The 12,469-nt window shown below is 34.1% G+C and overlaps 1 protein-coding gene across 5 annotated transcripts in view; it reads right to left on the bottom strand.

Moving 5' to 3' along the window:
* ATP8B (ATPase phospholipid transporting 8B) overlaps positions 1–12,469 on the bottom strand; it is a 62,662-nt gene that overhangs the window by 25,619 nt on the left and 24,574 nt on the right. For 3 of the 5 annotated variants that reach the window (XM_017906193.1, XM_017906196.1, XM_017906197.1), the window contains exon 1: positions 10,971–11,184. The exons of 1 other annotated variant lie outside the window; for it this stretch is intronic. The gene's annotated coding sequence lies outside the window, so the exon portion shown is untranslated. Of the gene's footprint in view, positions 1–10,970; positions 11,185–12,469 lie in introns of those variants that run through there. One more of the 5 variants, XM_017906195.1, reaches the window with a different exon arrangement.

Here is a 12,469-nt window from a genome sequence, read left to right as displayed (position 1 = left end):
ACAAAACTATAATCGATTCACGATCATAAAGTGGTGACATTTTAATAATAAAATAGGTTGTATATCAGATATAAAGCCAGACAAATAGAAAAATACATGTCCAACAGCAGATCAAATAAAAATGGTACAAAGTTACTCGAACCAAAAAGGAAAGCTAACAATGAAACTGATTGAGCTTTATTAAGATTTAACTGTACGAAGACAGAAAGATTGTAAAGAAGAAATGAAAAAGGCAATTCGGATTGCATCAAAGCAATACCACCGACGCTAATCCGCAATATGAAAATTGTCCGTCTGGGCTGGACAGTTGGCGGACTTACCAGATAGCGAAAGCCAACAATGAACTCCGCGATTATAAATACAAACCAACGTTACATGCAAATGTACCAAAAGCAATTACGCCTATTTATAAGGAATTAAATGACGGTTATTTGCTAGAACACTATGTGGGCGGATTCTCAGAAAATTGAAGTGAGGGACTAAACAATTTGATTCGGTCTCTCGATCTGAAAAGAGTATTTAGCGGCATTACAACGGTGAGAATTACTGCTTATATTGCCGCCAGTACCTTCAATAGCCTATTCTAGTACCCTATCAATGATGCACACTATGAATATAACTATAGGAACAACAGTAGTTGCGACATGCAAGATACTCGATGAACAGAGAATTAAAATAGTAGACAAATAAACGTCTGAAACATCAAAAGAAGAGCGGCTCATTCGTAAATTTCAAAGATTGTCCATAGAAAGTTGTAACTGAGAGTCATATGTACGAGGCGGGAATGACGAGATAAGTAAAAAAATATGTGATAGAAAAAGATAGAAAAATTACGTTTATTAATTTTAAATACGTCTTTATTATTATGTAGTATTTATTGAGCATTGATAGTTAATTCTTTTATTTCATAATTATTTTGTAAAATATAAACAAAAAGTTAACAAATTTTAACTCAATTTTGGATACCTGCTATTTTATCAATTTCCATAAAAACTGAAATATGAAATCATCAATGCACAAAGAATATATTTTACTTTTTACTTTGTACCTACTGTTTAAAAGTCGTATTACTTATTAACACGTCACTGTGTCCTAACCCCTTAACAAAAGCAAAATCGTGCCGCTAACGACAGTGACCGCCGCCGACCTACATGGAGAGTTCGTCATTGACGGGCATTTTTCATTCTCGCTATATTCGTGACCCCGATAAACGGTACAGTAGGAGCAATCCTACGGGCTCGCTACCCTATCGGCGTACTGAAAGCAGTGTTAATCGATCTTTGACAACAGACTTTGTCAGACCATTTCCGAAAATGTACAATATATCAAAGAAATATCTACACAAAAATGTTATACTCTTCATGTAAATGCTATACTCATTCTTTGACATTTCTTGATTCTTCTTATATTTACTTTCAGCGAGTAATCCGGTAGACAAGGGTTGGTCACTTAAGCTATTCTTTATCGTAAGGGTTATCAGCGATTAAAGGTATTTATCAACCACAACGAGTTTAACTGTCTTCTTAGCAATTTTTCTTTTCATTATACTTGCATTTATTTAGCCAATAACATAAATAATTAAAAATATTATATTGGATTCTTAATAAGGGTATATCTCTTTAATATAAAGAATATTATTTTCTTCAGACGAACCTATTCGTGTGAGATACTATTATTATACTTCTGTAATAGAATAGGAGTTTCTGAAGTATAAAATAGATAGTGGAAGCATAAAAAAGGATTAAGTTTGTATATAATAATGTACATTGAACAATCGATGGATCGTACCCTTTATACTATATTGTACAGTTAGCCTTTACTATTTTTTATACAATTTTACGACAAAGTTACACTATTATTAGTATCTGCTATTATTTAATATCTTTATCGTTATGATCATAAACCGTTACTTTCAGATTTTATCGGAGCTCTTACCGTAGTTGGAAATGGAAGCTTACAAAAGTGAAACTAATTAAAAAGAGAAGCTTTTTTCGAGGAAAAATGTACACGATCGTTATTTTGGGCACTTGTTTGATGTTCGTATCACAGGTTGTTTGCGATGACGTTCGAAGGTTTTAGCTATCGGCATGAATGAGAGTTTAACGTATGCTTTATCCTTCCTGGGATGCTAATTGAGTTAACGCCGCGTACGCTGTGTGCGGAATGTAATCTGCAACTTGAGGCTTTGCGAGCATTGCAACGGATTTTAGCATGCTAGAATAACACTCTAAACACAAGGAATTTACTTTGCTGCGACTTTCGACCTCATATTTTTTTTAACTACGATTTATCCACTCTTTAAAGGAGTACTTATGAGTATTAGCTAGTGCTGGCTAAGCAAATATGAATTTCATCCTATATACGGATAGAATTCCTCTTGTTACAGAGGATTACTTAGAATGAATTATTTCCAATCTGCCTAGACGTTCACGCGAAATTATTAAAGAAAAATCTACGTAATGAAATACGTTAATCTTACAACTATACTTCAAAATTATACTTATACTTCATGTAAAACTACTTCTTACTTCATAAGAAATTACATATTTTTATAACGTAAAGTTTGATCGTTATCATTAGTTACGTGCGAAATATGTACTTTATGCGAATAAAATATATATTTTTACCGAATACGCTGAGTCACTCCTTTAATATTATTAAAAATGTAGACAACAACTATAGATAACTTAGGACGTTCGCACGATACGATATTACGAATTCAGAAAGATTAAAATCACTATTAAAATCAGCTGAATTAAATATTCGATACAAAACTTGTGTAACAAGATGTCCCTAAATAAAAGAATAAACAATTGACATTTGCTACGCCTAAATACGTCTTTGTCATTTTCCATAAAACTTGTGAAATAATGAAATTAGCGGTGAGAATTGAGAAAAGAAATTACAAAAAAGTTGTTCGATAACAATTACTATTATCAAATTTCGAAGAATTATATATCTTGAAAATCACAAAATTATACAGAAAGTTTTTCCATCTTTGGTTTTAGATTCGATGGCATTAAAACAAATAACAGGTCTACAAGCCTGTAAGGTGACCACGTATTATTAGTAGCGGTCGTAAGAAATTATAGAGCTGGATCAATACCGAGGCTCTTTTCCTCGAGTAGCCAAATATTTGAAATCGTATGCGAATCGACGTATTTCATGAAATAACGAGAAATCGATAGAGTTTCAGTATGTACACAGTTAATGCGTAATCAAGAAATGTGTCAAATTGTGACAAATCTATGATTACCACAAACATCGATATGTCTAACAAAGATGAACAAATAAGATGAAACTGACAAAATAACGTGATTATCGATCAACAATATACGTCTTTTTAATAATTCCCACTTAAGATACGTATAATTACATTTCATTTACAATGAAAGCAACGTCAATTATCTTAATAACGAGTCACCTATGACAACAGATAATTTTTAACTTATCACTTACAAAAAAACCATTTATAATAATAATCATTAGCGTTAAATAATTAATTTTAATGGAAAAAAGTATACCATTTTTATCGACTCGGATAATAAGCAATATTAATATGTAAAATGACGTTCGAGGTTATTCATTTTAGTAAGAAGAATTTGTTTTAATACATTATTTAAATTCCAGACTGGTATTAACTTTTCACGGAAAGATCTTAATCCATATAATGCCTGTTTCAAATTAAGGTAACAATGGAAACGTACCGTTCGAATAACAGCACGTTTGACTAGCAGAACATTCGACGAACAGTAGGTGTTCGGATAATGCAGATTTGATTGTAATATATATGCATGTATATATTCAAGGCAATACATCACACCTATGCAATGTTTTTTCCAGCAGATCGAATCTCCGACGATAGAAATAGCTGGAATAAATCTGTATCGAATGTATTGGATATCTTTTGCCAATTTACATGTAAATAACAACAACGAGAATAATAACAATAACGATCGAAACAATGATTATATCAGCGAATGAGGATCTGAAACATAATATCAAGGGTGATGATATGCAATCGGGAATCGCCATATGATAAACTAAAGTCATACGATAAACTTACATCGGGACTGGTATTAATAAAAAGTTACATAGGTTCGCATCTGTTTCTGACGTTGATGACATGTGAAAAATGCACGGTCCGCATGAGATACGAAGGTCGCGGAGAGGTTAATTTAGATATACAATATTGTTTTAGCACACGCTCGGCGAAATCAATTTAGTTCTGTTCCAGTGCTCTTCGTGTTTTAAATCGGCATAGTACCTCGGTCCCAGTCGTTGTAACGAGAAAAGAAGGGACGAAAAAAAATGGAAAAAGAGAAAATAAGACAACGTTCGGTATCACGTGATACGCACGACGGTAGACATAACAGTGATTTACAACGTAGGTACACCGATGGCGCTGTATGTCATATTAAGGAATTTTATTAACGAGTGACGATAATAATAATTTTGTTAATGTAATAATGGGGTAGAGGAAAGTGAAGTTGATAAGGCTAAGTCTAAAATAGAGTTCTCTGTTCCACGTGTATTTAACCACAGGGGTATTAACGTATCAGTATTTTAGCTCGTATAATAATATATATATATATAAGTACGTGGGTACCCGTGTATTCAAGTATATTTAGCAAAGTGAAATACACGTGTACATAACAGTTTATATTATAACGAATTAATTATACGTGAAAGCTTGAGAAACGTGTACAAGGATAGACTTCTGCAGATTTTGAAATTGCAATAAACAATAATGAAATGTAATCGATAATCCTGTGTTATATAAAGAACTAATATCAAGTAGTAACTTAAATAGTAGCAAAATATGTATGTCTATTTGAATACTTGTAAAATAATGCAAACATATTAAAACATATAATTATCCACAGATTAAAAAAATGGATTTTTAATTCTTTAATACCTATACATATATGTGTATACATACACCGTGTATTTATTAACTATTTGAAAGTCAAAATCCTAAAATACTCTTAACAAGGTAATACTCCTGTTTAGGAAATGGTAATTTATGTTTGAAAATTTCACTCATAACAAATTAATCTTGTTATCTCTTTGTAGCAAAAAGTAATTGAATCTATTAGTTGCTATTTTCATACTACACGTTTTATAGACACATTATCACCTTAGACGTATTAACATGTATCATAAAAGGAAACATGCTTTCAAATTCCCCCGTCATCGTGGACAAAAACCATAGTGTTTGTCAAGCAAGAACGACAGAGTCGTTAAAATAAATAAGAACGAAAAAAATTGTATTATTTCTGTGCGCTACATCGCCCCGACAAATGTTTGACGACGATAAGGAGCAAAGGTATCTCACGTCGCTGCAAATATCATAACACGAAACGTTGTGCGTTATAAAACAGTCGAGATAACGAAATTCACGTAGTAATTCTCTGTAAACGCTCAGTCATTGTTTATCGTTCCAAAAGGTGACCAATAATTTGTATCCTTCTCGCGTTAGTCGCCATGTCCTCCCCCGCACCCCAATCAATCCGCCTTTTTTCCATCCGCGAACAAAGCACAGTCACGCCACGAACAGTTTTCCATTAGCTACCACGTGCCGCGTTATACCTTTTCAATGTCTCCCTTCGCGTTTTCTATTGTTACTTTCACGATCGTGCACCTCTTGTTAATTTCAAACTTCGACGATATCGTGAGCGACTCTACCTTATCTTCGTCCAGAGATTTCGAACGTGACACTTCACGCAAATATCTTTTGAAATTTCTTCGTAAATGTTCTTAGATCTAAAATCAATACGACCAGTTTTAATAATCTATTCAATCGAAAAATGCTCATATGTGAACTATTTTTTTACTTAACTTCAAATTTTTTATTTAGAATGTTAGAAATACGTTTCACTTATTACTGTTGTGTGCTATGTTGCAATCGCTATTGTGTTGACCAGTATTACATAACGTTACTGTGGTAAAATTTGATTTCTATTCGATTTAACAGACAATAGTCTGAAATTAATTAACCGAATAAAGGCATTTCCGTTAGTACATACCTCATTATGCGTGATTCGTTTCTTACGATATTCTTGTGTGTTTCGATTACTTTCAAATATATGCAGTGTACAAAAAGTGGCCTATTAGTACATTTACAATTTCTATCACCGAAGTAAACGATAGTGGAAGGTAAAGGATAGAACGTAAAAATAACGGATACACATAGAGCAGTAAATTAACTCATAATTATAATTAACAAATTAATACTTAGTTAACCAAGATATTGCAGGCAGTTTCATTAAACATAAAAAATCCTATCAACGAATGAAAAGTGAAAAAACATCTTATTCACCATACAAGAAAACTATTCAATTAAAGGTCATCTTCAATTATAATATTACAAATTGTTCGACAAAAAAGAAGACGAAATAAATAAACAAGAAACACCATAATTGATCCAACTTCTATTTGTTCAACATACTAGTACTGAAGACACGATCGCAAGGAGGAAGACCTAATACGAACCATAGGAGAGTACACACCACCTGTTTGCTCACGCGTGGACACTATTGAACCGACATCCGCACGTTTCTCTTCTAATTTCAGAGATCTGTGCACGATCACGTACAAAAGATTCATTCACTACTATAAATCAACCTGTCCAATCTTCACATTCTTTTATACAGATTTTGCGATAATCTCCAATATCGCCAACCATATCAAGATAAATGTACTATTCTGAGCGACTAAAGAAGGAAACAAATTTCTCATCGATACAGATTGAACCATTTGTGGACAGATGTCTGCACACAGCAGTCCCATCATTTTCATCATTCTAGATATGTATTTCATTATCATCCATTTTTACCTTGTGTTTTGAGTCTATTATACATCATGAATTTCATTTTCTTATGTTAATACCTGTATTGTGAAAAACCACATTATTAAAAAAAAAAAAAAAAAAAAATAGGTAAAATCAACTTTGTATTTAATTTATGTATTATTTAAAATGATACCTAAGAGAGACTAAAAATGTCTGCAGATACTTGTCCAAGTTCATTCTGAATTCTGGTTTCTTTTAAACCACACGTGTTACTTTTATATATCAAATTTCTTAAATAAAATTTGTTTTCTTCACGATGTATCTTTCAGCAATTACAGTAGTCTATCCATCTGCAAACAGTTAAGAATCAAGTGTGAATATGTTATTCTTATCTGTCGTTATAAGTATCAATCAATCTTATTTTTCAGACATCATCTTATCTGATCTGTTACCCACGAACAATTAGAACTCCACCAAGATGGCACGTGCTACAATTTGCGTCGACTAGGCCATAAACCAATGGTACAACAAATATCCAACCAGACGTACATGTTCCTACAACCCAGTAACAATTGACCGCAACATCGTTTCCTAGCTGTCGTATAAATGACTAATACGGCTACGACCATGATCCCGAGTTAATATTGCCCGATTGTGCAACTATTGACCCAGAAATAGTTGTTGCTCAGAAGACAAACGATCTCAGTCCAATCTAGACACGGTTCATGATTCCGAGTTCTCAGCTTAGTTTTTCTATTCTCTTCACGCATTATTCGAAGAGGAGAGCAGTGTTGGATAGAGAATACGAGCAGGAGATATTTTGGTACGCTACTCGAGCGATTTCCAGAGGGTTGGAAAAAGGAACGACTCAAGATAGAGGAAGCAAACGTAATAGAAGAATTGACCTAACGACTGCACGGGGACAACGGAGAATGGCTAACGGAGAAAATGGTATTTTCGAAGATGTATCGAACGCCAGCGTTGAAACTAACTTACATCGGTCTGCATGACAGATGAATAACTACTCTAAATTTATCGTCTAATGAAATGCTACTTTATGTCTGCGACCTAATATGAATAATGCGTTTCATTTGAAACGATTAAACGATTAGTCTTGCAATGACTGAGGAACTTCTCGATGTTTCGGCTAAAATAAAAACAAAATAAGTTACTTCAATATTTAAACATGTAATATTGATACTTCTTCTTATCGACTTAGTTTACTTAGTAGTACTTAGTTTACTACTGGAACTTCATAAAATCATCGAGATTTTTTATTTCTATATACGTTTAAGTGTAGTGTATAAAATTACGTATATTATTAAATTAATTAATATGTTGAAACAGGCATACGCAATAAAATAAATTATTAAATACAAAAACCTCTAACATAAATTTTATGCAGATTCAGAAGAAATAATGAGTAAGGACTAATATAAACATGAATCAGTATTTAAATTATGTCCAGATAAGGAAGTTTTAAACGATAACAGAACATATACTTTTCCTCATAATGCCTATTTCATATTCCAGTCAGTAACAATGACAAAGAACAAGATGTATGTAATATAAATGTTATATTTTCTGAACTGTTCATACCTTTCTTGATATAAGAGATACCTAGATACATAGATTCATTCTTAAGAGATACATTTGTTAAAACTATCAGAAGCAATAATTAATCTTCTTCTTACCCGACAGTAATACTCTATACAGTATCCGTATAATCCAGGTATAATCGCCATGATATCCATGGTATCTTTTATTATCACATTTCGATTTAAAAAAAGACACTAAAAAAATATATGTATGCATATTATAATAATACTTAGTTATTAAGTGTATAAGTTATTTAGGTACCTTTAGATTCACTCGCTTCCTGTAGCCAATTCAAGTATTACCTGTTTTACGGTAATTTCAAAAAAACATCATCTGTGTTTACATAATTTTACATGAATTACAATAACTTCTTACTTTCAACGATAAGTTGGAATGCGGAAAAACGTACACAAAAAAGGAAACAAGAAGAGGGTGACTGCTTCACGACAACGCATGGCTTCGTGTCGCAAAGGTTACAAAGGAAGCAATTTTTAATCTTGCTTGGAGAGATCTGCCACGCCCGACGTATTCTCCACACTTGACTACAACCGATTTTACTTATTCAGTCCTCTGCACATCGTTTAGATAACACGTACTTTAACATTATGAAAGATAGAAATGGTGTAAACGAATTTATCGAATCGAAATTGTCACACTTTCTTCACATTTAATTTCACGAATTAATTTATACACTTAATACATTTATAATAGCCTTAAGACATTCAAATTATAATTCGTCCATCTAATATCATTAATTATAATCATTTCTAATACTTGCAACTTTATACGAATGAGATTTATTTTCAAGTTATGGCGATTAGTTCGAGCATCTAGGTAACGCGTACTACGTTAGTCAACAAAAGGAAGCTGCGTTCCCGCCAGAGAGGTCGCTCGCTTCACGAACGTTTAGTAACTCTATCCTTGTTTTTGTCGGTATCTCTTTGTTACGAGGATACTGGCCATAATAAATCCTTGCTTCGTAAATTACTTCCCCTTTATCTTAGTTTCCTAATTTTTTAATATCATACGTTTCTTATTTAGTATCTTTGCACATAAAACTTTGGCGTGTATAACATTTAGTACATATAAGAAATATTAAAAAGTGCACACTCAGTTCAGGTAAAGAATGGTCGAATAGTAAGTGACCTGATTCTGTTTTACCATATTGAGATAACTTGACGTAATACACAATCGACACAATGCGTATCGAAATTGCAAAAATATTTAATCCGGCAAGTATTCGAGGTTGGAATGGTGTAAGACAAGAATACATTTTGCCAGTGATCATTGTGAAACGAAAGTATTCCCTCTGTATGACGGAAGCTCATTTGGAAAACACAGCCAGTACGCATGTTGCATACATTCATGATACCACGATTGGCCGACTGCCAATGGTATCTATACACTATCTACTTTTACCCGAGTTTATCGTATCTCACGTCCACGATCTTTCATCATTTTTGGCTGGATCGTTTTCTCAAATTTTCTTATTCCTTTTCTACATTGGATTGTTTGAAGAAATTTGGCAGATTTTAAACGAACGAAATCAAAACCTTTCGTATGTGTGATAAGACTGAAAAAGAATTATCTATTACAAACTCTGATGAAACAGAAAATTAAATTTGCTAAATATTATTCCCATGCGAACGTCAAGTAATAGCGATAAAAGAGAAAGGTTTCGATTGGCCAATCGAAACGGTCATTCTCAACAAAAGATGTTGCCAGTGTTTCGTTGGGGATCAGGTTTACAATGTTGCAGTCGAAATGTTTAACCTCAAACGTGTAATTCGTTTACCACAACATCGCCTGTCAATCATTTACTTTAAACAGAATTCAAATAAAATATTAAAAGTGTTCACTATTAAAAAGGAAAATTCTTCCAAAAAAAGAAGAAAAAAATAATCGCGAGACTACCCAATAAATGACAAAAATCATCGTAAATAGCATAATGTAAAATTTCACATACAATATAACCATGAGCTTGGTAAGTAATCGAATACTTTAAAAAAAATTTGTAACTCGAAAAGACGTAAATCGAAACCTTCGAACTATTCAAGTTTATTTTCCATTGTTTCAGGTTCGATCGTGTTTATGTTAATCGGTGAAATGCGACGCTGTTAGATCGTCCAGTATTCGCCCCGTCAAATTATGACTTACGATAACGACACAGCAGGATTGAAAATAAATGTCGAGTATTTAATCGGCCGGATATCATATCATGTCGCTTAACACGAAACCAACGGACGAGCACGATGTGTTAACGTTCTTTTCATCGATCGCCTGTTACAATGAACTCTTTTTAGTGCCTATCATCTCCCCCCTGAGATATTGATCCTGACAAATTGTTGAGATTATCGGATGCAATGATTCGTAGACACCGGTATAAATTTATTTAATCACAAGACGGGTCCAATGAGAAAATGATACCGAGAGATATTACGATCGACGGTAACGTTAGGTTATGTGTAATTCGATTAATCAGATATTCAAGATGCACACGCGAGTCGTGAAATTATGAGCAATAACAAGTTAATTATTACATAGATTATTACAGATACGAGAAGGAATAATGACATACCTTGAAGAGTACCAGAAGTCATGTCTTCGCATAGTAGAAATCTCATTTGACGTTCCCACGTTTTGTCATCAAAAAAAGGAAGAGGTTATGTATGTACGTTTACGATTACGATTACGATTTTCAGCTTATGAATTTATCGACGATCACGGAAATCGTGCCCAGTCGGTACGAAGATATCGTTCGAGCAAAGACACTTGAAGAATATTATACTACTTCGACCACTATTCACCGTTCAGGTAAGAAAACCGTTCATTGATCAAAGATTATCTATAAGGTTTCGATTCAAAGCATTATTCAACATGCGTTATAATCATAAACGACAGATTGATCCCAGTGGGTCAAGGTTGCAAGAAATCCTTCGCAGCGATCGACCACCTTCGCCTAGGTAGGTATTCAAGGTGTCGAGCGGCAATCGAAATCACGACTTTCGAAACCACGTTGTCCAGAAACTTTCCTGAACGAATTTCACAACGATTCCAACGTTCTCCGTCGTTATGTGATCTCGTCGATCTTTATCGAGAAGCACTCAAGTTCGAGGACCGTTTAAAAAAAAAACTTTTCGAGGCTACGGTTGACCTTGCGTTCAATTTTAACTGGTCCACGATCACTGGATTTATCCGTTTGTTCAAATCCCTGGAAAAAGAACGGATTATTTTCCACCGGTTCACTTGAGTCGCTGGTTTCAATGATGATCGATCTATAACCACGAGGTCCGTCGACGTGTTCCCGCGAAATCACGAAAGTTCAAACTTGGAAACTGCCGGAATCGAATAAATACAGGCACTCGGTAGAAATCTTCGACTTTATTAATCCTTGATTCTATTATATTACAGGTGTGGCATTAGTTGCGCGCAACGTGACGAAGAGTAGAAAGAGAGGCACTTGGTAAAATCGAGCACGATTACTGGCAAACGACGCGTTGTCAAGGAAAAAGGAAAATGAAGAGACGAAAGAAACGATTGCAGAAGAGAAAACCTAAGAGCTAGAGCTCGCGCGTCGCGGCACCGATCCTCGCGTGTTTTGTGTTCCACGAAAGAAGAGAAGCGTTTCAGCGCGTGCACCGATCGGAAAGGCCGTCCGGTCGAAAGCTTACGCCATTCTCGACTGACGGGCAAAACGGCAAGGCGGCATTTCTCCACCGGTGCGCGCCTCGATCGAGGAAAAAGCTTCTATGAGTGGGGGAAGCATGCCGGCCTGTCGACAGGAAAACGCGAAAGTTCACGCGACACGCAACGTTTTTAATTGGAACGCCATCTTTTTTTTTCTCCCTTTTATTTTCGCGTGACGAGAAATATTGTTTATTATATTTTAGAGAAAATATGATGCAACTTTGTATATATGTTGCATTTCATTTTCATTTTTTTTTATTCCTTTTATTTAAATAGATATGGAGATTCGTTCGACAAATAACATTTTTTAATGGAAATTCTGCTCTCTCTTTTCTCATATTTTTTTTCCTTTTAGGAAGATATAGGTTCAACACGCGAGGTTATTATTTA

Source organism: Eufriesea mexicana, unplaced genomic scaffold, assembly GCF_001483705.2.
Source record: "Eufriesea mexicana isolate 0111107269 unplaced genomic scaffold, ASM148370v2 scaffold5064, whole genome shotgun sequence".
Lineage (NCBI taxonomy): Eukaryota > Metazoa > Arthropoda > Insecta > Hymenoptera > Apidae > Eufriesea > Eufriesea mexicana.
The sequence above is the reverse complement of the archived record's forward strand: the minus strand, read 5'-3'. Positions and strand labels throughout refer to the sequence as shown.